The following is a 6,000-nucleotide window of genomic DNA, read 5'->3' on the forward strand; positions in this document are numbered from 1 at the left end:
AGCAATAACACTACAAGGAGTAGAAATCCCAGAAGACATGAGGGAATAAATCGAAGGAATCCAAGAGTTTTTTGCACCACTGAACATTCTGGTCATATATATAGGTAGACAACAAGTAGATGAATCAGAAACTGACTCGAATGAGTATGAATGGGGTCCAAACCATCTCTTAGATACACCTACAATAGAAAATCCCAAATAATCTAGTGATATCATAGATGAAGCACAAGAGGAAATCGGAGTAAAAAGACAAGAAGACTATGAACAACAGCTGAAAGAAGGAAGAGCACAAACAAATCCTTCCTCTAAAGAGATAGAACAAATCAGATATGGAACTACAAAAGAAGAATTAGAAGCTACAGAAGCAGGACTAGTCATCATTCCAGAGGAAGCTGAATGGAAAAGATGACAGGGACTAACATAACCATCAAGGTTATGTCAACAAGTATGTCAAATACAAGTGATCAATGAGCCAAATCATGAAGGAGCTTGCAACATAAAAGATGTAGGTATTGATACTATAGATACTTTTACTTAATCACTTAAAAAAGAGTCAGAAACTTCATCTTATAACTCTGATAACTCTGACAGAAGGTCTATTTATGACAACAACTATTCGACATCATATTATGACTACTCCATCATGAATGTTGAGACTTTGCTTGCTGACCCTGTTACTGTCACACCATGATATGTAGTCCAGTCTGAAGTAGGGGATGATGCTAGGAGTAGGTCGGTTGGGTTAGGTCCACTAAATATTAACATGCACTTCGATAATCATGTTGTAACTCTTCCTGGTCTCGAGACACCTATGCAAGGTAGTTTTTTGGAACTCGACTTGTCGGTCCGAAGTTATGATGATAATACCGTGAACTCCCTTGAACCTATTCAAACTTTATCCTTAATACATCCTGAACTAATTGACTATACTCTTTACAACCAACCTTTGAATATACCTACGCTTGCCAATGACTACACATTAGCTTGCTATCTTAATGCAGTTGAACCAATGAACTCTTCCATGAGTAAGCAAAGTGAGAACATGACTAAGACAGACATCAAGTATCTCATTCACAGAAAAAAAAAAAAAGTTCTGATGACGAAAACCACACTGTGGTGGTGTCAGAACAAAGAAAAGTAAAAATAAAGGACGAACCTAAGGGTCAAAACCTCTCTGAGACACTTGAGGGTGAGATACTTCATATGTTGCCAAGTCACTTCCAAGAAAGGTCTTCAATATTGATTGAACCAACTGAACCAATAAATATTGGAAGTCAAGAGACACCACATATCATTCATTTAGCTCAATCACTATCAACAAAAGAATTAAAAGGTTTCAACAACCTCTTTTCAGAAAAGAAGATCAACTTTGCATGGACATACTCCGATATGCCAGGCCTAGATCCTGATCTCATCATGCATCATCTCTCTATTACAACAAGAGTTAAACCAGTCAAGCAAAAACTCCGTAAGATGCATCCTCATGTGGCACTGCTAGTCAAGGCTGAGCTAGAAAAATTGCTAAAGGCTAGATTTATCAGAGCTATAGACTAAGCATAATGGATATCAAACATAATACCTATATCAAAGGCATACAAATATATTAGGGTTTGCATAGACTTCAGGGATCTCAACAAAGCATGTCCGAAAGATGATTTTCTATTGCCCAACATTGATATGATAGTGGATATGAGATGTACTCATTAATGGATGGATTCTCTAGTTATAATCAGATCAAGATAGATCCTGAGGATCAAGAAAAGATAGCCTTCACATGTGCATGAGGAACCTTCTGCTGGAACATCATGCCGTTTGGACTAAAGAATGTACGAGCAACTTACCAAAGACCAGTAACTAGTATCTTCCACGATATGATGCACAAAAACATGGAAGATAATGTTGATGACACCCTAGTAAAAACAATGAAGAGATCCACACATATCCAAGAACTAGGCCTCATACTAGATAGAATGGAAAGATTCAAGCTCTGACTAAATACTAAAAAGTGTGCATTTAGAGTAACATCGAGGAAATTGCTTGGTTACATAATTTCAAAGAAAGGAATTGAGGTTGATCCTGAAAAGGTCCAAGCCATAATGGAAATGCCTCCACCCAAGAATATCAGTCAAATGAGAAGTTTACAAGGATGTCTCCAATCAATAAGGCACTTTATATCTCAGGTAGCAGATAAAGCTCAACCATTCACCAAGGCATTACAAAAAGGAGTCCAATACAATTGGGATGAAGATTGTGAACAACATCTAAAACAAATCAAAGACTATCTTTCTAATCCACCCATATTGATGCCACCAATTCAAGGTAAACCATTGATTCTATACATATCAGCTATTGATACATCACTGGGGGCACTTCTGGCACAACAAGATGAAAATAAAAAAGAAAGAGCTATATGTTATATCAGCAGGACCTTGGTGTCCTATGAAATGAACTATACTATCATAGAAAAAGCTTGTTTGGCATTAGTCTTTGCATCACATAAATTAAGACAGTACGTGTTAGCACACTCTATTAAGCTGGTGGCTAAGATTGATCTGCTCAAATATCTTCTTAGCAAAGCAACACTTACAAGAAGATTGGCTAAATGGGTCATGGTTCTTACGGAATTTGATATTGAATATATAGAATGCAAAGCCATCAAAGGATAAGTTATTGCAGATCAACTTGTTGATGCTCCACTTGAAGACAGTCAACCTTTGCACATAGAATTTACAAATGAATCAATCATGCACCTTACTCAATGATCATGGAAGATGTTCTTTGATAGGTCTTTCACTCAACATGGTTCTAGTGTTGGAATAATTTTTGTTACTCCTAAACAATATTCAATCCCAAAAGATTACAAGATTCTCTTCCCTTGCACAAACAACATTGTAAAATATGAAGCTTTGGTAAATGGGATCAAGCTGGCCATCGAATGGAAGGTTGTTGAATTACACATCTATGGAGACTCCTAATTGATCATCAACCAAATCAATGATATATATCAGACTAGAGATGAGAAACTGATGCCTTATAAGAGAATGGTGGATGATCTCAAGAAATACTTTACCTTTGTATCATTTCAGTAGATCCCCAGATCATCAAATAGAGTAGCGGATGTAATGGCCACCTTGGCGTCTATACTACAGCTACAAGAATATAAATTTTGCTTTGAATTCCTGGTGGAAGAGTTACATCATCCTGCCTATGATTCTCCTGAGTCCCAGATGGTCTGTTCTATTATTAGACATGTCTCATCTCGCTACAACCACATTTACTCTTACTTGCATGACCTAGTTATCCCTATTAATATTTCCTGTAATGAGAAAAGGAACCTAATCCGAAATGCTTCATGATACGTCATCAATCGCTAACGACCTATTTAGGTGAGGTTTGGATAGTACTTTTCTTAGGTGTCTAGAAACTGAAGAGTCCCAATGCACATTATCTGAAGTCCATGAAGGTATTTGTGGATCCCATTCAAATGGTCTAGCTTTAGCATGAAAACTACTAAGGGCTGGCTACTACTGGCCAGACATGGAGAAATATGCTATAAAGTTTGCTAAAACTTGTGAGAAGTATCAGCTACATGGGAACCTCATACATGATCCAACAAGGGATTTCGTACCCTTCATTACACATTGGCCTTTTCAACAATGGGCATTTGATCTCATTGGCCAAATATATCTTGCATCATCTAACAGACACAAGTTTTTTATAACTGCCATTGAGTACTTCACTAAGTGGGTAGAAGTGGTTCCGCTCATTAAAGCAACCAGTAAACAAGTAGCTTTGTTCATCCTTAACTATATCATCTGCAGGTATGGTATACCTTCATCCATTGTGATTGATAATGGAGGGCAGTTAAAGAATAAAGATCTAGATGAACTCTGCGAAAAATTTAAAATAAAACAACATTGGTCATCCATATACTACCCTCAAGGTAATGGACAATCCGAAGCATCTAACAAGAATCTGTTGACTATCTTACACAGAACAGTAAATAAATCTGGAGAGGATTGGCATCTGCAGCTCAATCCTACACTATGGGCTTATAGAACAAGTATTAGAACACCTACTGGGGGTACATCTTTTTCTTTGGTGTATGGGTTCGAAGTAGTCTTACCTATTGAGGTGGAACTACCATCTTTAAGAGTTTATTTGCAAGGTCTTGTTACTGATGAAGACTACATAATATCTAGATTGCAAGAACTTGAGTTGCTAGATGAACATTGACAAGTGGCGTTTGATCATCTGAGAGCATATCAAAAGAGAATGTTTAGAGGTTATAACAAAAATGTTTGACAACGAGAATTTCAAGTTGGTGACCTTGTTCTAAGAGAAAATCCTCAAAATAAACAGTTTTGAGACAACAAAGGGAAGTTTGAACCCAACTGGTTGGGTCCCTACATCATTATTGCAGTCTTTGGCTTTGGTGCCTATCAATTCTCAACATCCAAAGGAGAACAGCTCCATGAACTGATCAACACCATCCACTTAAATAAATTCTTCACTTAGTATTCTATGCTCCAGCAACCTGTACAACTCAAAAGTCCTGAACAAATCCTAAAAATCATAAAATTTCCTAAAAAAAGAGAAAAGATCTTTGCCAAGCAGGTGAAAACCTGGTAAACAAGCGCCTCTTGTACTCAAGTGCTCCATCTATGAATGCAACATTGGCATTTCCTGTTTTCATTCCTTCCTACATTTTTGCTTTCGCTTGTACATATCTTTTAGTCGCTTTCATGACATCCTGGTTCTTTTGGAACCCTCCTGGCTTGAAACCGATCAATGTCCTAGTCTTAGGGTAATCGACTGAGCAATTTGCATGTACTAAGCAATATCAACCAAGTCATCTTTCAGTCAATGGTACCCGGTCATCCACTCTGAGTCAGTCACGTATCTCCCAACTACTGAAGAGTTTTATCACTGAGTACACAAGCAAAACAAGATTACTGAAAACAATCACTAAACTGTTTGAGATATGCATGAAATTTTCTTTGTGTGTTGTCTTTTACATTGGCTTTCTCTTATTATTCCCTCTGAGTAACTTGAGGAAGTCTATCTTGACTAAGAGGAGCAAGGATTGGGGGCATAATACTTTTCTTTGTTTTCTGCTTGTAGGAATGAATCTGATGATCTAGAAACATCTAATCAGTTGGGTGTCTGTGATAAGTGACTTCACATCAAGGTGAAATCGCCACACATACCTCGACTCCATTTATTTGTATGCTACAGGGAGGTTGGAGTCATTTCTTTTTTTGTTTGAGGGAATTTATTTAATGTGCAATCCAGAAACATACATAATCTGTCTAGGGATATGAACGAACAAAGGGTCATTGCGCACAAGATAATTCATATTGCATATACAAAGAAAGGGACTGTATTTTTCCTGCTTTGTTTGTAAAATGCTTAGTGATGAAAATTGAGCATTCCAAATCCAGTGACTAGGTTTAGGTTGTATTCATTCTAAATCCTACGCGTTTCGAGTGATTTTGGCAAAATAACAATGATCTCTTTATCTTCTGAATGAGAGTTTGAAGCAATCATCATTTCTTAGCTAAGTAGTCTCATTTTCATCATCATTTCTCCGATCGAGTACTTGTGTATTCAGATGTTAGTTGCATACATAAACATCTCATATAGATGCATACATTTCATTATTACTTATTTTGTATTCATATTATTGCATGGAGAAAACTAAACATTTGCATTGCTAGTTACTCATTTTCATCATCCATTTGCATATGAAAAAGAAACAAATAAACATCCATATTACATACATTACATACATCCATACTAAAAAGATATGCATACATATAGAATAAAGCATATAGAAAGACATCTCATAATCAATCAACACAAGTATGATGAAATCAAATCAAGATCTCGTATATATCATCATAATCTCAGTGTCTCAGAGTACAAATGATATCAACTGTCAAATACAATGTCTCATCAGAGCAAGAATCATATAGGCTACAAAAATGGGGTATATAA

Source organism: Cryptomeria japonica, chromosome 3 (genome assembly GCF_030272615.1).
Source record: "Cryptomeria japonica chromosome 3, Sugi_1.0, whole genome shotgun sequence".
NCBI classification, from domain to species: Eukaryota; Viridiplantae; Streptophyta; class Pinopsida; order Cupressales; family Cupressaceae; genus Cryptomeria; species Cryptomeria japonica.